This window comes from Opisthocomus hoazin, chromosome 23 (assembly GCF_030867145.1).
Source record: "Opisthocomus hoazin isolate bOpiHoa1 chromosome 23, bOpiHoa1.hap1, whole genome shotgun sequence".
In the NCBI taxonomy this organism is placed as follows: domain Eukaryota; kingdom Metazoa; phylum Chordata; class Aves; order Opisthocomiformes; family Opisthocomidae; genus Opisthocomus; species Opisthocomus hoazin.
The window spans coordinates 6,634,676-6,659,439 of NC_134436.1; the positions used below are offsets into that span (position 1 = coordinate 6,634,676).

At 41.5% G+C, this 24,764-nt stretch overlaps 1 protein-coding gene across 6 annotated transcripts in view; it reads right to left on the reverse strand.

The window, feature by feature from the left end:
* KCNIP1 (potassium voltage-gated channel interacting protein 1) overlaps positions 1-24,764 on the reverse strand; it is a 434,928-nt gene that overhangs the window by 44,710 nt on the left and 365,454 nt on the right. The window contains exon 1 of one of the 6 annotated variants that reach the window (XM_009940338.2): positions 18,381-18,454. The exons of the other annotated variants lie outside the window; for them this stretch is intronic. The gene's annotated coding sequence lies outside the window, so the exon portion shown is untranslated. Of the gene's footprint in view, positions 1-18,380; positions 18,455-24,764 lie in introns of those variants that run through there. 6 annotated transcript variants of the gene reach the window in all.

The following is a 24,764-nucleotide window of genomic DNA, read 5'->3' on the forward strand; positions in this document are numbered from 1 at the left end:
TGTGCAACAAGGATGAGGAGATACAGTGCCCGTGAGTACCGGGAAATGACTGGCAATATGAGCAAGATTTGGAAACCAGTCACTTAGAGCAAATGCCGCTCACGTGCGCTTATCAGCTCTTACCAGTAACTTGATTTTAAAGAAGCCGTGAAAACGTTGGAATATATTAGATTTCATAATTCCGATTCTTCGATTCTGTTTTAAGGAAGTCACACAGTAGTCCACAAATGAGTGAGAAAAAGGCAGAAGAGCATTACTAAGCACAGTCTTTTAAAAAGGAATTAAATATACACTCCATATGTGACCAGGAATAAACTAGGATATTTTGTCTGAAATGTCATCAATATACGCTGAGCGATTCTGATCTATTCTGCATGAGCAAAATTCTAACACAGCAAGAGGCAAAAGAAACAGGTTTAGATGGACATGCCATCGTGGGTAAGCTCATCCCAGTATTAGCCCCAGAGCAGCTTGCGTACATGAGCCCTCGGGCTCTTTCCCTTTTGCTCTGGGCTCCGACATCAGGAGGCCACGGGACCACTGGCAAAGCGGAGAGGCAGCCAAGACCCGTAGCCTCTGTGCTGATGGGAACTCGAGGTCTAGGATCTACCTCGGGAAGCCTGAGCTGTCTTTGCAAGCACTCCCTCCTATTTTAGGGAGGAAGAAACATTTAGCTTGAAATACTTTAACCAGAACGTGTGAAGAATAAAGAAGGAAAATTTCCCTTTCTGAATGCTTCAGATTTCATCTTGTAATTTCAATTCCCCTTTTTAATAGTCTACAAGAAATTTAATAAAGCTTAGGTCTAATCCCAGAATAATAGAAAAATAGAGAGTTGGAGCTCTGCACATACAAAGACACATAAAGGGAGCCTCTGCAGCTGGAGTCAGCGCCTGCTGCCAGCCCTGCTCCAGCAGCCGGGAGCCCACCCTCCTGCCCGCAGCAGCCGTCGCAGCCCAGAGGCGCGGGGATAGGGCACTGCTGCCCCTCTGGCCCCTTCACCTTCCTCTTCTATTTGTGCCTAAAAAACCAACCCACCCGCTGTCAGACGAGTACTCAGCCAGAGCAGCAGATGCAAGAGAAACCTGCAGACCCATGTAGAACCGAGCTCAGGACTCGGGTGCAGCCACGGCCCCTCATCGCCCGTGGGCACCACGAGCAGCTGCTTCACTTCCCATTCCTGCTGCTGGGTGGGATCGGGACCGTTACAGCACTGTTGTCAGGAAGCATGGTGGACATAAGATAGACAAACGAAAAGTTTTACTCTTTCCACAGTGTGAAATCTCATTTTAAGAGAGAAAGGATTAACTGTTTCAGTAGTTAAATTAATTAGGACTTAATTAAGATACATTTGGACATGCATCCTCAATTTGAGGTTCCCAAGTGTAGATTTAAGAACCATAGGAGAGGGATTAAGGTAATGTTAATTATGTTCCATTTATATTGACTATTTAAACAGCTATCGCTTTCCAATTATGAGCCTCTCTAACTCAATTTCTGCAAGAAAAGCAGCCGTACCCTGAAATTCTCAAGGATGTTCTTCAGCCAAAAGAAATGTCTCCCCCTACAACTGTAAATTTATTGAAGCCGAGTGAAACGATTCCAGATTTCAAAACACAGCATGTTAGAGTAGCTGTCTTGCAGTTCTTGCAAGTTTTGGAAAAGGAGACAAACACACACAGGCGGGTTAGTATTTAGACGAGTGACAGTTTGCATCAGTGAGAAGTGGTTCAGCAACAATGCGAGAAGCTGGCCCACCACTCTCATTTTGAGACTTACTGATAACGGGTCTGTGACAATTTGACAAATCGGTGAAAAAGACGAGCAAGTTCTAACATCCCACCAGAGCAAAGCCATTTCAGATGGCCCTGAGGCCTGTACAGGGATGCATCCTCAAAAATCCAGCTAGGATCTAAGAGAGTTTGGATTCTCAGCCTCAGGTCACACTCTTCTTGTTCCTCCTGCCTCAACGTCCCTTCTCTTCCCTCCCTCCTACTGCAGATCAAGGTATTCTCCTGCCGTGGCCGCACATGCTGCTTCGGGGCTGTTTGCCCGCGCTCAGGAGCACTGCGAAGGCTGGTACTGCTCATGGGAACTCACTTCAGAAACGAGAACAGAAAGAACAGCTGACTGCTCTTTAGAGACTATATTAAAAATGATTTTGAAAAAAATCTGTTTACACCATTCCAAATACCTTTAGTGTAAAGATGATCAAGTTATAACTAATAGCGTAAGTCAAAGAACTTCATTTTTTTAACCTGGCCATGTGTCTAAAATGAATGCTGTTTTCACATTATTTAATTTCTCTGACTTAAAGATGCATGTAGAGAGAAAAGGAAAAAAAAAAAAGATACTTATTTTCCTTTCTGCTGCAATGAGAAACCACATTTTTTTAATGTAAAAATTTTACCATCATTATTTATTAGCAGGCAGAAAGCTTCTGGGTATAATAAAAATTTGGTACATACAGCTGCAGCTGCCTGAGGAGAGGGGGAATTAACTCTAATGAAACTGCTTTAAAGAGCCTCATAATACCAAAATAAAAGGGAGTAGAAGCAAGCAGCAAAATAACGATTTTTTGGCCAATCACAAAATATTATCTGTTCTTTCTGCTAAATTCTCATATAAAAACAAAAGGCAAGTCTTCCTCTCATCTTTACCTGGAAGGAGCATTTTCTTCTCCACATATGCTAATATTGCCCTTCTTAAAGGGCAGCAATTTCATCTGATCAGGATTTCTTCCTGAGTGGCAAATTATTTTATTCCTAGTTTAGAGACCTTTGCTGGCCATCACACCAGTGAGTGGTCAGCTCTTTCAGCACTACTAACCTCCCAGTTACTTGTTTCTTGGAGATATAAGGAGCCCAGCTCACAAAGCTTCACTCGGGAAAATAATTCCAGTAACATCTAGCAATGGAATCACTTCCATTTGCAATGCAGTGGGTAGGTCTGAAGAAAGAAGAGACGTCGAGACATTTGGCTATGGGGAGACTCTGCAGCCACCTGCACACCCAAACCCGCACCACAAAGACGGCTTAGAGCAGCCTATCTCCCTCGCCCAGCTGAGTAAGGCAGGCAGTGATATCATCTCACTTACTAAGGTATTACAAGTTCTTACCACGTACATTTTCTTTTCGAAATCTGACTGTATTTAGGTTTTGTGGGTGCTTTGGTTATCTGAATTTTAGCATTTAGAGAACAGCTTCGGTGCAAGTAATATATACGTATTGAAAGTCCTCAGTGTAACAGCTATATAATTAAGCAAGATTTCAGAAAGATTTACAGCACTCTAATTCAGTTACATTATAAAGGAAAAAACTTTTGCATGCGATTAAGAAAAATTACTGGTTTCAGATGCTGAATTGATTGTGAATGGTAGATGTCTGTAAGCTCAGACCTCTGTATTGCCTTGTCAGACAGGCTTTGCAGGCAGATTTTGCTGTGCCGCCTGCACCATGGCGTGTCCAGCCTGCTAAGTGGCCTCAAGGAACGAGGAAGCCCTGGCACAAGGTTATTCATCTTGACCTTTTTAATGTATGAAATTCAGGTCATGGTATATTTATGAAAGCCAAAATACACTATTACTACAGGATGCAGCTCAGACTCAAACTGCTGGTTTCTTTTTTGGCTACTCAGCAGCTAACCAGAGCTTTGCATTATTGAATTCGCCTATAGGACCACCTTCTCAGACTGACAGATAAGCTGCCAAACTTCATCTTGAAATAAATCTGCACAGCGGAGTTATTAATTTATAACCAGAACTCACTAGATAGTAACTCCATGTTTTCATATTTTTCTTCCTGAAGTGATCTTTCTCTTTCATTTTTTCCCCCTCTGCTCAGGTCCACAGCAAATCAATAAAAAAATGAACTATGTACCCTGCATATGAATTTCAACAACTTCCCTGCTGATAAACCCGGCAGTAAAGTGTCCAAAGTACAGGTGAGTTGGGGGGGAGGGGAAATCACAACATTGTGATGAATCTTGGTGCATGATACTACGGCACCACACAATGATTACGTGGCCAGTAGAACTGTATTTACATTATTGTTGCAAATGACATCCATTAATCACCACAACCAGCCTGGATCCTATTCTCCAAGAAAAACTGCATTTAATTTCCTAAATCTTTATTACAAATAATATTAGATATTTGTATTTAGTCGATGTGCAGCCCAGATGTGACTACTGACACAGACATAAACAGCCCAAACCTGTCACACAGTACCAGTATGAATTGTCACCCATCGTTGGCGAAAGTAAGGCACTAGGTGAGTCTCTAGGAAAGGGGCAAACATTGTTCGTGGCTTTGGTTAGAATTCTTTCCCCAGAATCTGAAAGGATGAAACACAACATATGGACTCGAGAGATTGCACGAGAAGTACAGGGAACAACCTCAAACCGTACAGATGGACATGCCGCGAGAGGGCTTTTCCTTTAGCTCCCTCTGTATCCCCCATCCTTGGTTGTACACCCAAACCTGCACCACAAAGAGCGCTTAGAGCAGGGTATCTCTGCCAAATCCTTCCTCCAGGATTTCATATTAAACAAAAAGGTTTCATACTAAACAACTTCACTCAAACAGCATTCAGACTGATATATTTGTGCCTAAGTCAGCTACTTCTATGTTCTTTCAACTTCTACAGCTGCTAATGAGACAAACGGCACTGGGCTCCACTTAACTTTGTGCTGTGCACTGTGATCTTCACAACGCTTGAAGCAACAGCGGCAGAACCTGCACCACTACTTACACTTTTTACAAGGCTAATTACGTGGCTTTGGTTGCTGCTGTCCTGCAGGAGGCCAAGCCAAGCTGCTTGCTGCTTCTTTGAGGAAAGAGTTGTTTCCTCTCGTGATAATGAAAGAGAAACCCATTGAGGATGACTACTTAAAGCACATCTTTATGCTTGGTGCAGGAAATCCTCAAGACGAAAAGATGTTGAGGTGGGATAGTACTCGAAGACAGTATCACATATGTTTGCTCTCCTCCCTTTACCCACATACTCACTTTGGCCAGTGGTGCATTGATGATTTGCAGCCCTCATGATTATTCTATGAAGCTGATCCTGTTCTTTTCTATCTTGGGGGTTATGGTTGAGAAAACTGTACAATTCGAGAATAAACTAGCTGGATAGCTTTGTCCAAACTCTAGTACACAGCGTCAGATGCAGCGTAGCTATCACCAGCACTACCCAGCTGATGCTCTCCGGCACCTCTCTCAACAGAAAATGGGACTTCATGAGATATCTATACATAAATACAGAGAGAGCTCAAAGGGACAGGCACTCTTTTCACTAATGTAAACCAGAAACAAGTAGAAGTCAGAGGACTTCAGCTCGAACCAATGAAATGCGAAGCAGGTTTTAAAATAAGACCACATCATTCTACACTTCTCCAGCAACACTGTGACTCCTGTCATTGCTGTCTGAAAGGCAGCAAAATGACAGGTTGGCATTCATTCCAACGCAGGAATGCCCTCTTCTCAGGAGTGCAGCATCGTTCACTGATCCCACCATTTCTGGACCGGAAGGGAGAGGGCACGTCGAATTCCAGCGGGATGAAGCCTCTGTCTGTGCTCGGCTTTTCAGAATGGTTCTGTAGTCCACAAATGCAGAGCCTTGCATACAGAAGCCATTTTCTATGCTATTAGCTGTCTTAGAAAATTTATAATGGTGTTACTATTGCAAAGTGCTTTGATTTAATTCTGAAGGAGGAACAATTTCAGGGTTGGCGATATGAATATCTTTTAGCATCTTCCAGTCAGCTAATTGGCATACATAAATTATTTAAATTATTACAGAGTTCTGGGGATATGAATTAAGTTTTCAGCAAAAGCAGATAAAAACAGAGGAGTGGTCTGGAAGAACAAATACATATGCTCAGCCACAAGTAGCTTGTATTAACATAACCACACCCTGCTAGGGAACATACCAAGATTTTCAATCATTTACACATTAACCCGCAACCAAACACTAGCTCCTTTCGTGCTGCTTATATCCAGTCTGCACAGCTGCCATGCCTCCCCCAAACTCTATTAAGTTCCAATTCCATGAGAAAAGCCTGGGTCATCATCTCGCAACTCAGTATAAAAGTAAAAATACATTTGACACCACAAATTTCAGAGCTTCTGCTTGAAAAGTATTATACATTGCAGGCCTTGCACAGATAAGATCCGTTTTATTTTTCACTGTTGCTTCTGTAAAACTGTTGATGCAAGGGAAAGAGATAGGCATGTAAACAGTGCTCTGAGAAAATGCAACTGGTGACAAATAAAATAATCAAACTGACAGTCATTATCAAAGTATTGTACTTCCAGAACAGGATGAGAAGGTTAAAGTAAGCTCTATTCTAGCTAGAGACAAATAATTCCCTGAACACTTTTAGCAGGCAAAGAATTTGCATTAGAAATTCATCTTCATTACCCAGACCGTACTGATGGGACTGACTTCACGGCAAGTCAGCCAGCAGGACAGTGGGCAGACAGGACTAAAACCCAGATCTTTTCAAGCCTCACCCTGAATTTCACCTGTCAGACAGCATTTCAAGTTATACACCCCATTAGAAGGTAGGTAAGCCCCAGAAATAGCTAGAGCAGATACATTCTGCTAGTTTGTTTGGACTCCTAGATTTCATAGAAACTCTTTTAGCATTCCCTCAGTGACAGAGTTCTTGTGCTACTCCAATGCCTGCTGCACAGGAGAAAGTCACCGCATCAGGCACCTTAAAGCAGACAGAACACTATATTGTACTATCAGTACGCGCACTAAGTTACCTCCAAAACGCACCACAGTAAGATCAATGCATTGCTACTGAAGCCTCTAAGGTGTACAAGCAATTGCCCAGTTGAAAGGAAGAGAAAAATAACATCACTCTGCCAGGGTCTACAGCTCGCAAAACCTGAAGGCATCTGAAGCAGCTGGAAGGATCAACAGAGATATCTGAATTCCTTCCAAATAAAACTGGCTGACATTTCCACCCCTTCAGAAATATTCTGAAGTCTTCTCCAAAGCCAAGTTTGCCTAAAAGAGTTTTGCAAGAGCACATTTAAACAGATTTAATGTCACTAGATGGCTTCCTTAGAAAGCTCGCCCTTGTGCTGGTGTTGTCCATCCACTCCAGCAACAGCCCACTGCTTCCTCATCATCTTCCCCAGACAAAGGACAACTGCATTCACGTGTAGCTCAAAACTCAGGCATCCACTCTAACCCCCTGCAATGCGACAAGCTCTCACGACAAGGAACTGAAATCTCTCAGCATCCAGATAGACTTAGCTTTTCATTTAAAACATCTTCAACTTGTGTCTCTAACTTGCCAATAGATTTTAATTAAATTTATCAGCAAAGATGTGTTTCACAGAAGCTTGTATCTAGCCCCCTGAGGATTAGTAGCTACAGACAATTAGAGGTTAGACTAGATCCTTCACATCTGTTGACACTATGCAACTTTGCTGCTGTGATATATTTGAAAGAAAAAAAAAAATTAAAAAAAAAAATCTTCCTGCAAAAATTAAATCCCTCCAGATTATACTTAAAAACTCTGCTTCAACCTTCAGGAGGCTAGGTTTTGATTTTTCTTTTATTACATTGTTTTGGAAACAGTCTCCCTGCTAAACAAAGTAACCTGCACCGGACTGATGCACAATCCTGCCTGAATTCCCCATCATGCAACTGCTCTTCCATCCCAAACTACATCAGAGAAAGGTCTTGAAGGGGAAGAGACAATAAACAGTGAGAGAACAGAAGACCAGGCTCATCAAGTGTACCAAATTTGATCTGTACCGATCAATCACAGACAATGTAACATCTGCCAAGCAGCCTGACACCCGGTTCAGTGGCACTGGGGAATCTCTAACTTCCGCAGCCAACACTTCCAAAGGTTATAAATTAAGAATAGCTCCAACAGCCTCTCAGAAATAAGCTTTCCACAAGGACAAACTCATCTTCAGTGACGCTGCCCTTCAGTTTAGAAAATGCTGTGCATCTACTTTTCTTAACCCGCGCTAGCTTTTCCTTAAAACCAGCATCTGCTTTGCAGGCACTAGGTGCACAGAAGTCTCCACCCTGCTCCACACTGACTGCGCGTACCCCCTCGGCAATCTGGTGTGATGTGGATCCACGTCTACCAGTGCATCACATGGTATCAAATCTTGCCTCACGCATGCTGTGTTTCTGAAGTGGAGAGGCTACCTGGAGCTTGCTATTTTCAAAGGTGGATTTGATGCAGCATGTTACAGTCCACAGTCTCTCTTGCAGCTCTAGAAAACATGCAAAGTGTAAGATCCTTCTCTTTCAAAATATGTTGGAACAGCTTATCATCTGTGTGCTTTATCTTACCAAAAAAAAAATGAAGCCAAACAAAAATCCTTGCAATGAAACTGAGGATATCCATCAAGAAGTTTATGCAATTCTTTTCAATTTATTTTCAAATAGTCTACAGAATATTAACCTCTCCTACCATCCTTCTACCCAGCAGATAAAGTGATGGATTTAGGGAGGGAACCTGAAGGGAACAAGGCAAGATAGAAAGGAAGATACGTAAATAGGTACAAAACCCATGTACTGTTGCATCTTTATATAGACGGGGAATTAACAGAGGCACAGAAATCATGGAATTATGGTGTGTGGTACGTTCAAAGTTTTGCTGTGGTATATTGGTATACTCGTGTGCCTACCATGTTTTTTAAAAAAGGTCCAAGTAGTTCTCTTTGAAGTTAAGCTTAGTAAAATAGATAATTAAGATAGTTATCTAGCTGATTCATCACTATCACAAAGGTCTGCACTTATCAAACCATTAACAAACTTCTAAGTCAGCTCAACACTGAAATTCTTCAAACACTAACGCATAAAGTACAATAAGCACTTCTATTTCACATAGTTTACTTTTTAGCTCCCCCTCCATCACTCCATGGGGTCCCACTGAAAACATATTCCTTTCTTTCCTTGGCCATCTGCTGCAGGACTTCACAGAGGGCGCTTCTATACTTTCAGTCATACTCACTCCAAAACACCTCCATGCAGTCTGCTGTGCTTGGGTTTTCTGCTGATATGCTGACTTCTTAAAATTGTGGTCTGTGCTTTCAAAAGGAGATGATTGTTGCTGTTTTTCTACACAGTCTTGCTTCACTCCTCTATCTTTTGCCACTACACCCTGATGTACCCTCTGCACCAGAATATGAATGAAAATTTAAAGAGCATTTCTTCGTCTCTGTGATGCCACAGGGAAGTATTACGCAAGTCTATTTTTTTCTGCAATGCTTTCTGTTGAAGAAGGGTCTGGTGACGCCGAGATGCTTTCTGCAGAGGAAGGCTTGCTGTGCTGCATGTGGAACGACTACGTACAAGCAGATTAAAAATAAAATCCATATCTATTCAATTAGAACTGTTAAAGCCGAAGGGGAAACACAAACACAGACTACATCCTACGGGACAGCTGACTGAATTACACCCCTGTGATAGTCCCTCAAAACGTTATTGATCTCAGACTGAATGCCTGCATAGTTGATTACTTAGGCAGGAATCATAACACACAGGTGGTGTATTTTTGTCACATAGAAGAGGAAGAAGGGCATTCTCCATCTTTTCGGCATTACAGCTGCCCTGATATTACCTGCTTGTAATTCAGGATGGACAGTGTGGACCCCCAGAGTCCAACATCAAAAATGCACGGACCAGAATTCAGAAGCCATAGTGATGCAGTTCTTCAGGAGCTATACCAGCAATTAAAGACCACAGCTGGAGGGTGGGGCTAGCACAAGAGAACAGAGTGAGCCAGCATCCCCTGCTTTCAAACTTTTTATACAGCATTGGTATCTTGTTGTAATTGACACAAACCAGGGGTCTGGACCAGCTGTTCCTGCCCTGCCAGGCGATGCCTGTGGGGAGGTGACATTGCACCACCTCTTTGCACCGCACAGAAAGAGAAGGGGAAGAAGTGAACAGCATCTCAGCCAGAGTTTCTAAAAGAGAATCTGAAACGCAGGGCTCTGTGAGATGTCTCCCATCATACTCTCCCCGTTTTCCTTCCTTGCTTCCCAGGGCTGGTGATCACTGTGTTTTCCCTGCCTTCAGGTAACTGGGAGACCAAAAGGCAGAACCTTCTGTTTTGTTCTGGAAGGGACAAACAGCTAAAGGAGAAGAAGGATTGCAAGACCATATTTTTGTCTCTTGCTTCAGTTCTCAGGAAATACTGGAACAACTAATGACATATGCTTACAAGCATGTGTCACTGAATTGCCAAAACCGCAATAGAATTAAACTGAATTGATATAGAGCATCCTTGCGTGGAGAAGAGAAACAGAGAACGCGTTACATCTTGATCCAAGTGATATTTTTTAGTCCTATCCCACATATCATTCTCCTCTGGAAGCTGGGGAGAAGGAATGGTCTACGAAACTGCCACGAGGCAGATTGAAACTGGCTGGATAGCTATTTAGAGAGCAGCTCTCAGTGGTTCAGCATCAAAACACCAGGAGGGATCAAGCAAGGCTCTACGGAGGTCTTTCCTGGGTCTACTGATAGTCAACATGTTTATTACCAAGCTGGATGATCAAACAGAACAGGTATCATCACTTTGGAAAGGACTGTGGGAGACCTTCACAAATTTGAGAAAAGGCTTGAAGGTAAGCAGATGGAATTCAGTAAAGACAAATGCAAAGGGCTACAAGTTTGATAACGGAATAATCCACACAAATACAGCCGGCCAGGCTGCAGATCTGCACATCACTGTGGGTCAGAAGCTGAACATAAATGGCTGGTTGTGCTTTGCTGCAAAGATGACAAGCACTTCACCAGAAGTAAAAACAGGAATACACTTTGCCAGCTGTATAAAATTGTGCCTCTGCTCTGCTCAGTGGCGGTTAGGGCACAGTTTCAAGAAACACGAGCATTAACAACAAATACTTCAGGTAAGAGCAATGAAAACAATCAGAGGCCAGATCACATAGCAAGCAAGGAAAGACCAAAAGAATTACAGTTATTTAGACTGGCGAAGAGAAACCCCAAAGAACATAACACTTTTTACAAGGCCTGTACACAGATAAAAGAAATCATCTGTTCTCCACGTCCATCGGTGGACTGAAGACAACATCATACTTGCAATGAGCTTGCCGTGATGACACAGGCAGGTACAGCTCTGCTTTGAGACAGGAGGACAGACTAGGAGACCTCTTCACCTTCCATATCTACTTTCCTATAGCTTTATGAAGCATTTACATACTTTTCCTTATTAGAGTTCCCCCCCCCCCTTCCCCCAAAACAACAGAAGCTACATCTTTGGCTCTGACCACGCGAGCGTAACACTTCACAGACTCTCAGTTTTGTGCCTGTGCAAGTTATGGGCTGCTTGTGGGATACCCGTACCTACCGATGCTAACCTGGAACGTGGAAGGTAAATGCTTTGAAGTGACTGATTTAATTAAGATTTAATTGTTATATCTCATTCAAGGAATTTGTTAGATAACTGCAAAAGCTGCAAAGTTTCAGCATTATTGAATATCCCTGAAGAAAGATGCTTTTACTTAATTGCTGCAAAATATTCACTGTTTTCTAACCAGTTCTTTGCACAAATTACCACAGAAGGAAGAAGCTACTAGTCTCCAATTCAGGAGCAGTACCACAGTTTATTGTTTTTCTCTCCCTTCCCCTTTAGAAAAGATGGAAAATGCAATACTGTCACTTGGGAATTGGGAAAATACAATTCTGTCTGTAGAAATGTTACAATTTTTGGCAATAGCTTTATTAATCTTTTTTATAAAGATCGGTATCTGCTGATATGGTTTAGGAAACATGATAATCTGCCACCTTCCACTTCTGAGTATTTATCTGGCACCTCTGGAGCAACAGAGAGATAACGTGAGCATTAACAGAGCTAGAAAAGGGGTGTTGTGTTAATTCTACCTCTTAACAATAAATAATCAAATGAAACCAAGCTCCTGATGGGTTAAGCAGGAAAGGCACTAATCAAAGCAAGCAAGGGGACACGAAACACGTTCAGGGAAATCGCTGGACCAGAGTACGTGCTAAAGACAAAGAAAATGTTCAAGAAAGTTTAAATGGGAAAGAGGTCCAGTTAGTAACTTTGTTGTTATCTTTTTTGTACCCATAGTTTGCGTTAGTCTTGTCTGAACACAGAAAGAGTAGGTTTTAGTACTAAGCTGGGAGGATGGGACTGCCCCGGGGCAGAGACTAAAAGAGCAGAACTTCAGGTCCAGTCACGGGTTCTATAAAGCAGTGACATTTATAACATTTTGATAAAAGGCAGAGGAACATTAAGATGACGAAGTGCAAAAGATGGGGCAGCAGTGCAGACGAAGCGAGCCAGTCAACACAGCTTTGCTCCTTGCAGGGCTGTACCCTGCTGTCACAGGGCCACCGGGTTGGAGAGCTCCACAGCACTGACCGCACTGCCAGGGTGCTGAGTACAAAAGGCAGCAAAACAGCAGCTGCAGTAGCAATGGAGACAATGCACGTATCTAGATTACATCTGAAAGCTTGGGAAGTGTGACATGAAGAGCAGAAGTTGATAAGCCACAAGAAAAATAAAAATAGGTGTGCACACGTACAACCACACGAGGCAGTTTTACACAGCTGCAAGGGGACACTGAAGACAGAGCTGTGAAACACGGGAAGCTTTACTGCAACGTGAACATAAATGAATATAAAATTACTATTTCAAAACATTAGCAGTAGAGCAACTGTGATAAACATCAAAGTATAAACAGCAGAGTAGTACAATATGCTCTGGTAAACACACAGCCATGATAATTACAGCTACAAAGTGAATCATTCCATAGATCCAGAGGGTTGAGGCAGAATCTCTGCTGCTAAAGCAAACCCCTTCTATTTCAAAGGCTTGAATTGTCTGTCCAAAAGCGTGCTGGAGACAAACAGCTTCAGTGTCAAGACAGCAGTGGCACAAACAACTCAAGTTCCTCGGGGAGTGGAATGACTGCAATTAATCCACAATGGCAAAACCTCTCCTACTCCTTAGCAGAGCTGAAGCTGAGCAAAAAGCCACAGAACATCAGAAACAGCTGTCAGAAGCTAATCTAGAGAGACTCCTTAAGCACTAGCAAATGCCACCAGGCCAGGGAAATCAGAGGATGATGTGCAGCAGACAAAATTCACTTCATCCCCAATTGGGAGCCAACAGCTCAGGCTGTACCAAGGCTACGGATCTCCGGGAGCTTCTGCAACACAGTGTATGATGAAGTCTAAGGGCCGTCTAACTGCATGAGAGAGGAAACCCTGAAAGCTAAAAGTGCTGCAACAAATTCAGAGATTTCATTACAGGAAACCTGTAATAATTAGTCAGAATATCTTTAGAAAAGCTAAACAGAAATAGATTATAAAGGCATATATTGCACTTCCCCAGATTTACATGGGCAAAAGCCTGTGAAAGGAAAGCACAGCCAAGATGTCAAAAACCAAGAACCCTCTAGTTAATTTTGGCTGCACAGCCCTAGTTCTGTCCCCTTATGGGTGTAGATTATGCAATATCATTTTACCATATGGACATGAATAATAGCCTCATGAAGCAAGACTATGCTCAGAAATATTTAAGACTAAACAGTAGCAATAGTTTAGGCATTTATCTTCTGACTGCTTCCCTTTGTAATGTGGGACTTTGTCTTGCAAGTTACCGATGCATTTGAATGAGCTGAATATTTGACAGGGTCGTATGCCTATGCAAACATGGACGTATGACCACAGTGTTACCAAGATACATCCCTGGCCTAAAAAAAAAAAAGTGAGGTTATGAAATTGATAATCCACCACAGGTTTGTTGTTTTTTTGTTGTTTTAATTTGCATTGTACTTCTCAGCTCACCTGAGTAAGCATGACTGCAAGCCAAGGTAGGAAAGTGCCATACTAGAAGACAGTGCAGAAAAACTTGAGAAACAAAACCAATTGCAAGCAGCATGGTCCAGCCAGCAACTGTCATCAGGTGCACTGTTTGTTTAACAAAAAAATGGCAATTAATATTGGTGTGAAAGAACAAGAGAAACCGCATCAAGGAAACCAACAGAAACAGGATCCTACAGTGAAAGTACCTGAGGACTGGAAGATGCAGTGCACAGGCTCAGGTGTCTGTTACTCTGTGCTTCAGAGCAGATGTACTGTAATTATGGATTGCATTTTTAAAACACCTCTCATTCGAGCCCTTTGAAGAGCATGAATAAGAGTTATTCTTATCCTCCCTATAAGGTAAAAAAAAATTGCATGTATATAACAAATGGAGGAATTAGCACAGTGGGGAAGGAACCGGACTCTGTGTACTGCTCCAACCTCTGCCAGCACTGACACTGCTGAGGCACTTCAGAAACACCTCCCACCACAGCAGCCTACACGCAACCTACAGTTTGAGGTGACCAGTTGCCAGATTATAAATCTTACCTCTTTGTGGTTACTTAGGATTTGACTTGGGGCAGAGTTCCTGCTTCAGGATTCAGGTGGTTTTGTTTTGAACTCAGCTGCTGACAAGCAAAGGCACTATGAGGAACCAGCCTGTAGGCCTGGATTACCTTAGGGGTTACTTGATACAACAGTAAATGTCTATCTCCTCTCGCCTTCTGACATCACGTACTGGACACATCACATGAAAGCAGGTGCACTGAGGAAGACTTGGAAGCACTTATTCTAGTGAAGTTACAGGGAAGTGGCTGTAAGACCCCATCTCCACTGGCAATCGCGTTAAAATAATTTCTCTCAGTGGCAACTGGAATCTACCAGCTGGCAGTATATTTTTGACATACTGCTGAATTATGTAGACACATACAGTAACAACCTCTGCAGCATCTGAGATAGCTGATTTGTAAATTTATTTATTCACTCAAGAAGAATATTTGAGTGCCTACTTCTAACCTTCTGGAATAAAATAAGTGACTACTACTAAGGAAAGCAGGCTTTCCCACATGAAAAAGCTGAATCCCTGACAGTGTACTTGATGGTATGTTTTACTCTGCTTATTTTCAGGGGTTTGTACCCTGCCATAAGTATTACTGAATCAATACGAAACTAGTCCAAAAGCACAATTCACATTTGGTCTGGATCCCACTAATTTGAAGAAATATGATTTATGAATGCTTCAAGGGTACCTGGAGGACGGCTGGATGTTCTGCAAAGTTGAGTTAAAGCCAAACTTGTAAAACTAATGTACAGCCAGAATTTACTCTCACTTCACAGAGAAAGTTTTTGGTCTCCAACCATAGGTTAGCGCAAGGTTTCACCAGATGTTTTGCCAAATGATATGTAATATGTATAACTTTGTGGATGCATTGCTGCACTAAAGAAAACCGACCTTCGCCTCTTAGCCCACCCTTTTGGTTGCTGCCCCGTGTAGCTCTTCGGAGCTGGGAACTCGCCTAACAAGACCACAGCAGCTCTCTGCACAGCGCAGAACGGCAGCAAGGACACAGCCCCGAAACCCCAAAACACAGAACAGCGAGAGAAGCATAAAGCAACAAGACATCAACATTTCCGTAGCTCTTAGAGTCACAAAAAATTGCCCCATGCTTTGCAGAACTTTTCCCTTTAGTTAAGGAAACTTTACCTCTTGAATATATCTAGACACTACCCTCCCTGCTCCCCCCGCCTTGGTTTTAAGCAAACAGGAACCATTTAATGAAGAATTTGGAAAATGCAAGCAACTGGCAAAGGTCTGATCTTACTGGAGCTGCTCTGCTTGGCTGAGTTTTAGGGGATCATTTAACATAGACTTGATCCACTGGCATTTCAGGTGGAACAAAAGAAATAAGAAAAAATAAGATTCTTTCCTGTTGGGTTAATATTTTATTAAAAATGCTCAGCATGTTTAGTTGCAGTTTGAATCTCTGAGCACAACCTAATGTCTCAGGTTTTGGTCATTTCCAGTCAAACACCTGAATGAACTAATAAGAAGTTTCTTAAATAAGAAGGGAGCGCACCTCTAGAACACAACTACCAGATAAGGTGTAACTGAGCAAAAAGGCATTCAGCTGCAGCAAATTCTAGAGTTTCACAGTTTCCAAACTGTCCACTGTCTACACCATTTCCTTCTCCTATCATCACTGCTTCTTACATGAGACTAATGAAGAATCAGCACTCAGGTTTGTTTGTTTTGCTTTTTTCCCCCCCTTTAAACAGGACAAAGGAACACTGCTTAAGTAAGCCTGTTCCACCTACGGAGACAGAGTAATTTTAGTTCTAAGAAAGAATAAGAATACAGCCAATTTCAGTGCCTCATTTTAGTGTTATTTCACACAGCCGTGAGAAAGCATAAGGAATTTCTAGATGTTTATAAATAAAAAGTGGTGATCATTTCCAGCCAATATAAAGATGTTAGAAATCTTATGTTGCAACATGAACAGGCACTGTACATTTCCCATCGCTGCCACTTAGCACACCAAAGAAAACAGTTTAATGCCACCCTTAGAGATTTCCAAGTGATTAAAATCTGGTCACACTACATTAATGACCATCTGCATTACATTAACGTTATTATTTACATGTATTTTAATTCTCAGCACAGGTATAGAGTCAGAAGGGAAAAACGCAAGTTCATATAATTTAATGAGTACCAAATAAATGTACCTTGGTCTCCATTTGAACTATTTGGCAGCCAGAAAATAAAGAATTCCAAGAAAAACTATCCAAAGTTAAAAAGGGTTACAGTATGACACTCCTGTATGCGGTCAGGTATCAGGATCTATGCATATCGGTAGTTTTGACAGTATTCCCTTACAAAGAGTTAAAAGAAAATGCTATATGCTGCTATACTTGAATGGCTCAAGTGATTATTGACCGATGGCCACAAACAAGATGCAGTCAGAGCTGTTCAGTTAAAACAAGTTGGGACTATTTTCTCACTTTTGCTTATTTCATCTTTGAGCAGACAACTTTCACCTGTCACATTTGACTTTGCTGGGGAAGCACTGGGGAGACTCTTCTGGGGAAAGCAATTGCTTTGCACAGAGCAGACACTGGAATTACAGTCATTCGATCTGGAAAGAAGGTATAAAAATGTTCTTGCAGTTAAACAGGTAGCAACGCAATTGCCTCAGCGTTTGACTTGACAGCTTAATTTTAAGGTGAGCACATCTGTTGCCATTATTTGAAATCAGTTGTTATTGTCAGAGATCTTAATTTATTTTTAATTATATAATTGAACTCCCATGACACTGCAGGAGTAAACCAAAAGCTCCCATGGTATTAATTTCATAATAAAGAATATCAACATTCATGTAATGACAAATACATGCCAGTTTACATCTTCTCTTAGTCTAATTAAAATAACTCTTATTTAGGCCATTTTTCATATTTGTTCCTAATCTTACAGGAGGATTTCTAGGATTATGTCACAGCACTGATTTTACAGTAGTAAGGTTAAAATTCCATCTGCTTTTCTTGCTTTTAACATTATCCCATAAAACATATTTAATATAAATTTCCTCTGCTTTTATTCAATCTTTCATCAGCCTTAGCTAACCCATATTTTAAAGTTCATATCTGAATAAAGTAACGTAGGTGTTTATGCTAATATTTTATTATTGCTATTTCCTTTGTTAGATAAACGTGGCACAGTTAGTGATCGAAGCAATAATATGTTCACTGACTTGGGCATCCCTTTGTTTTAAAAAAATACCTCATTTGCTTCATCAAGAAATTATTTTATTTCAAAATTCAGTGATACCTACATCCCTTTATGAACAGATAATATGTTCCCCAGAGCTCATTTAATAATTAACACTCATATGCTTTACTCAGCTAGGAAAACCTTTAAGGAAAAAAAGTTCATTACATTGGTAAGATGAAGAGAGACCAAATCTTCCAGTTCAATATGTGAAAACAGAAATATTTCTCCCGACGCTATTTTGCTTCCAGTTACTTTGCTGATAGAAAACGCAGAGAAGTTTTGTTTTATTCACATTCATTCCATCATATCTTCTATCTGCAAATGTCACAACAGCATTGTTTTAGGTAGCCATATGAAAGCATGCACCTAATTATCAGCTGTGCTTCCATTATCCCAAGAGAGACTTTCCTTTTTCCAGGTTGGTACTAATTAATTTTCAATAGAGAAAAAGAATTCACAATAAGAAAAATTAAGAAAATTTTATAAAATAATACACAAGGCAAGAGGAAAAAAGAAAAAAAAAAAAATCACACCTTCAGAGTCTCTCTGGCTACGCTAATATGCCAAAAGCAAACAAAAGTCCTCAATAAAGCATAATTCCCTCTCTGCAGCCTGGATGATTCCTAATAAAGATGAAGACAGTCCTGAGTATCAGTGCACTAACAGACAATGCTCTCCTTCCCCCAGTCTGTCTGCTACCTACAGTGGCTTTACTGAAACAGATTTAAACAAAAGTACACAGGAGCTGGAAAACTTTGAAGTTCTCTTACCATCTGACAAGTCAATTAGCCCGAGGTAGTGCAAAAGTTTCAGAGAGGAGCACACCACCACCACAATCCCTAAAGTCTGGAGTCCCTCTGACTCGCCTTTCGTCCACATCCTTCGAGGCACCACACAGATACCTACTGGTGTGCCTGCAAACAACTGGCAGACATCTCAAGCTGAGAAATCCTCCGTTTGAAGCTCCTCTTCCTGCTGCTCCAGCTAAGTGCACAGCACACTTCCCTCTCCCCCTCCTCTCATTCTCACACTCCCTCTGTTTCTCAACCTCTCCCCCTATTTCTAGTTCTCCTCTCCCCCCCACCTGCCTTTTTTTTTTTTTTTTTTTTTAAAAAACATGCAAGCAGTTTCTGCATTTAACCGTAATCTATGGTTTTATTTTCTTTCACTTCAGGGTAATTCTCTGAAGAGTTTGTTCTGCCCCTGAACAACTTGGCACTGCTGCTAACCTCAGCAACCGCTCACTTTTTTTTTTTAAATATCAGTGATAACCAGTCAATTTTTGCATCTGGGATTTTCTCAGTAATCCTGCCAACACAGATGCTTTGTGTCCCTCTCTTCTGCACCGCATAAGAGGATATGGCACACTGAAGGGGAGGAAAGGAAAGGTTTTTCCCCTTCATAATTCCTCCCCTCGCCAACATGCTAGGATACACGTAAATGCGCTTCCCACATACATGTGTATACCTGTATAGAGCCCAGGACCTACACAGCAATTCTGTTTGTAAGCAACAGCTCCAAACTCTCTTCCTCTGGGTTAGCTACTGGACAGCTAAGAGTGTATTTTGCTGGCATTTAACATTTACCCAGACACCAGTGTGGACCAGTGCTGGCCTGGAACAAGCATCCTCTGCAGGCAGCTAGGGAAGACAGACAGATGCACTTTGCACTTGCCCATCTTTGCAGTCTTTCACCAGGCTGCGGGCATGGAACAGCACGACAGGTTGCTCTCAAGTCAATTATGTCATATTGAATATTTCATCAGGATGGCAGGAGCAAGATTGCTACACCAGTAAAAGCTGGATTTTTCAAGCATGCTGTTAGTGGAAGATGCTAGTATGCCCAGTGTGGGATGTTCAGGAGAACAGAGATAGCCCGTGCCTTTTGTTTTATTTTACAGGACTCCGAGGCTGACATTCTCCCCACACTGTTCCCACACTACCACCCCCTCCAGGCAAGCAGTAGCTCCCTTTCCCCACAGCCCTGAATGAGCAGGGCAGGCTGGCTTCCGTCCCACCACGCTACTCCCATAATCTTTTCTGGTGCTGCTTTTACCTTAAGCTACTGCTGAACAATAACATCAGGTGCAGAACCTCAAAGGGAGTTTGTATAACAACATTCCGTAATGCACTTGAATTACTTAAAGATGTTAATGTTAAAGACAGGCTGGAGGTACAGAGTACGCATACCTACTTGAGTGATGAAGCCAACAAGTAATGAACACTGAGTTTGAGCTTTGTTTCTGTATGCAGGTTGCCAAGGAAGAGATCATACCTGCAAATGCGTTATTCATGAGGGTTCTATCATTGGCATCTACCTATCCAGAACTCAATGGCGTGATATCAAAGCCACGTCTACTGATGAATGCTTTAGACCAAAGGATTTTTTTGTCCTCTCTAGCATCTGCCACATTAGGTTTTCATTGCCCTGGCTTTATGACTGGTTATGATGCCACATTATGGCTCATATTCTCCAGATGAACACCTTCAGCTTTAAAACTATCAAGGAACTGAAATCACTGCACTGTCAAATCTGTCCCAGACAGGGAGAAGAGAACTTGAAGGAGAAACGTGATAAACAGACCTCCAAACATTTAGATTATTTCTTGGTATATCATGTCCTGTTTCCATTAATAAAAACAAAACACTACTACCACAAAAAATAAAGAGATACACCCAGCCAACCAACTCCCCAACAGATTAGATTGGGCCAGACATATTGACCACAAAGGTAACCAGGTTCCTTCCAGTCTACAGAAGAGATATCTGACAGATTTACTGGCTGCCTGGTAGATTTTGCTCAGAGCCCCAAGTTAACAGACCTTAAAGAGCACACAGAATGAAAAAGCCCACCTCACTCACCCACCCATTCCCAGGCAGATTATTTACTTGCAGACACATCTAATCATAAAGTTTCTTCCCAGCAATGCACAAACCTCCTGAAGCTACTAATTACTGCAAAAAAAGTGAAACTAAAAAATGATGATATGCTGAGCAATGAAACTCCAATAGCCTGCCTTCCTACAGGTATGCTTTGCAGTTCTACAGTTCTCCCACAGTAACCTCCAGCACCTCTGCTCCTTCTAAAGCCCTGCAGCAGCATCTTAGGAAGAAGCATGGGGAAGGGCACGAAAACCCGGTGGTTCCATTGTTTGTGGTACTGCAATTTATGCCAAGTCTAACATTTTTGATTCTTTACGTGTCCCTGCTACAAGCAACCGCAAAAGAACACTTGGGTTTCATCCCTAGAGTCCTTGTTGCAGGAAGGCCTCATGCATGCCAGAAGCTCAGAAACTATTAGACAGTCTATCTAATGTTTCCAAAGCCAAATCACAATTTTTGCAAGACTGAATCAGTTTTTAAGCAGGCTTGGAGGGAATGTTGAAGGAGAATTTTTGCATTCAAGACCTTCAAGACTAGTTTGGGATCTCCTTGAAGCCAGCAGTTCTTCTTGCATGCTGTTTCTTCTCCCTCATTTCTCCTTCCAGTCATTCGGCTCATTCTTCACCTGCTTGTTACTGCCCCAAGAACCAGGATTCCTCATGTTAGGGACATGTCAGTGTCATGTTGTGCTAACTTGTCATGGAAATTGCTGCTAGCTGCCTGACAGACAGAGGGCCAGGTCCTTCCAGCCAGCCAGCTTGGAAGCCACATACTGACCTACCATTGTGGCATACAATTAAAGCAATCAGCTTTCTGCTGCTATTTAAACATTCAAATAATCAGGACTGACTAGAGAGCTGGCTATGGATGCCTTGTGAGAGGCAAATCCTATGGACCCAAATATTCATCTGCATTTTCCCCACTATAAGAACTAATTTAAGTAGAAGACAGTGTCTTTCAACAGCTTACCCTTGCAGCTTGGCCAATTAGTTACAGAAACAGTCATTCTTTAGCTAATGAAAGTCATTCTGTGATTTAAACCAAAAGAAAGGTTACTCACTTTAGATCTCCAATAGAAATCTGCACAGAAACAGTGGATCATCAACTCTTAACAAGAGGCAGAAATATTCATCAAGAGTTTATTAGGTATTTTATTTGACACACTCCTGGAGCAATGAAGAAAAACTCAAACCAATGACAAATAGTGGGATTCAGAATTTTTGAGTTCTAGGGAATAAGTATTCTACAGCCTAACAAACATTCTACAGATCTGTAGCAGCTTTTGGATCGATGCTTCCCAAACATTCGTAAATCTGCTGCAAAGTACATACTGTTACCCTTGGAGAAGGTAGCTCAAGGGACTAAATGATTTTAACTGGAATCACACATAAAATAAATAGCACAGACTGAAGTACCTGGTTTTCTACCGTAGCCACTGAACAACAGATTTTGTAGCACAGTAACTGGAAGAACATTTAACTCGTTATATACAGACAAGGTTAAGCTCACCAGTGAAGAAGCTAGCTTTATTTTTGCCAAAATCCTGAAAAAGGAGGAATGTAAGCAGCCAAATGTTTAAAATACCAGATGTCTTGATAATAGAGATAGATGTTCTTGCGAATGCCTAGTGTACATCTCTCTCGCATGCAGCAAAAGGGGTTGAATGCCTCAATTAACTGCAAAAAAGGTTTACGCTGGGTATGCACAACGTGTGCCCTCAGGGAACATAAGCAGGAACTTTATAAAGCTCAATCAAAATCGCCTGTAATGAAAAGGATTTTGTGGTAATAAAAGAAATGTTATGATGAATCATATCAATGATTTATGTAATCTATAATCAGCTCTTAAAATTGGATGGGAGAAAAATGCATCATGTAAAGGTGCAAAAATCACAGCAAAAGAGAGAATAATGATGCCCACAGCAGAAGCTTCTCCGAGTGACCAAGCTATTTGGAACATATTTATGCTTTCAAACAGGAGGATTTCTCTCCTTGCTTTGTATTAAAACAAATGCAGCATGACATGTTCTCATTACCCACACCTTTCTGAGAACTCCAGTGGTATTCTATGATTAGCCTGGTATAAAGCCCTAAATATGAAATTTTTGTCATTTTGATTGAAGATTCCTTTACTCTTATAATAAAGAATAAAACAGGAACATCTGATTGATTCTTCTTGTACAGTTCATTATTTCAAGTATTTCTAGAACACCTCTGTTTATGGATCTTTTGATACTTCACAGTCCTGAACAGTCTTCTCCTCACACAGCTATTGTCCATAAATCTATTTTCATTGCAGATCTCCAAAGCCCTTCTACTTCTATTGTATTTAAGAAATGGCATAATGACATCATTCTTTGTATTGCAGGTGCCTACAGCATCAAAAGTATAAAATTACTGTTCCATACATGTTTATACAATATGATTTCTTTTGGGAGTGCATACAGTTTGCAGGTTTTATTGCTGTTTTGATTTTAAGCGAAAAAACCAAAATGAACACTATGTCACAATGATAGTAACTGCTTAAATTGCAGCTTTCTATCAGCTTGCCTTGGTCAACAGTCATTTACCTGCCCTGTTCACCAGCAGTGGGTAAGCCCCTTTGGTGTTTCTCAGATTTCCTGGATCTGACTAGTGCTAAGTAATTTGTGCCATCTGCAGATTGCGTGGGAAGAACACCATTGATTGATAACTGCTGACTACAATTTAAAAAAAAATGCAACGAGTAAATTAGCAGATCTGATATTTAAGTAATTGATGGTTTAGGGCCCCCATCTAAGGTACGAGCAATCTCCAGTTAAACTAACAGCCATTTGGTTACAATGAGCTCAGGTCCCTTCCCCTTCACATCACTACAATTCCATCCTGACCCCCTCTGCCTGCAAATTAATTTGGCTTCATATCACACTTGTGTTTCCCAGCCATTATTCACCAGCTAGGAGCATTTTTGGAAGTCCTGGCTAATTACCACTTATTATTTTTGTCACTAGAGATACATTCTGTATAATGATAGGTGAACCACAAATGTCTCATTAGCTGGTTTGGATAATACAGAAATTTGGATGCTTTTCTATTAGTGCTGCCCAGGGAGCTGGGAATAAGGAGTTAGTTCCTCAGTCTGCCACATCCTCTCTGTGTGAGCACAGGGAAGTAACCAGCAGATGAACCCTTGTCCTGACATAACGTGAATTGTTCTGCTACAACAAAACCAGCTATAATTCCATCAAAAATTTTAATTCTTCTGATTGATGCGGAGGAGCTACTGTCTTTAGTGTTGTTGGGTCTGAGAACCCTCAGACAATTTATGCAGAGAAGCAGGAGGACCCCACGTATTTCTCCCCTTTAAGAGAGGTGTCTGGAGCCAGCAATTCACAGCCTGCTGTGAGCCCATTAGCACCATTCACATCACCAACTTTGAAAAATGCAGGAATATCTTTGAAACATTCCAGAAATCCAGTACATCATTACTGTTTTTTTCTAGGCCAGCTGGAGGCACAGAGAAGAACATCCTACCTTGAAGTTATCACAAATTGCTGAGGGAAGGACTTCGCTTTACTCCGGGCCTCATGATGGCAGAAGCTGGTGAGTACTAATGATGTACACAGAAGTCAGAGTTCAAGCAAGCCTCCTATCAAGCTACAAATCACGAGAAGACCAGCAACTAATGAGGAAACCACATAACCTTGAAGGTCTAACTTGAACCACAGTTTACATGTGCATTATCTGGAACAGGGTAGTATACAATTGAGACAACATGTAATTAGCGAAAGGGTAGCAAGAACTCCTCCCAACTATTAAATATCATTGACAAAAATTCAGACAGGCCCTATCACACTTTTTCCTTCTATTTGGCTGGTTTTCACCTATTTATCTAGATTTTTATTTATAAACCAGCATGGTTGCACAAACCACAGCAGCAAAACCAAAACCAGCAGCCTCCTCTAAGATCACAGATCATGATCAGACTTGCAGAAGTGTAATGGCTGATCTCAGGACTGACCCGAGGAAGTTCTTCAGCACTGAACTTGTTCTCTTTAGTGCTGTGGCTTAGGCCAGGTGAACTGCTAGCAACTACTTAATAACCACAGCTGCACTTAGAGAGGAGATAGGAAAAGGCTGCAGGACTTTTCTCATTGTCCTACTTTTGAAACAGACCACAAGAGTTGAGAAGGACACATGCTGTGAGGAGAAAGAACAGGGGAGAAGCAGCGCAAAGTTGAAAGAAGAAAACAGCACAAGAAGGTATTTCAAGTCCAAAATATGGAACACTGAA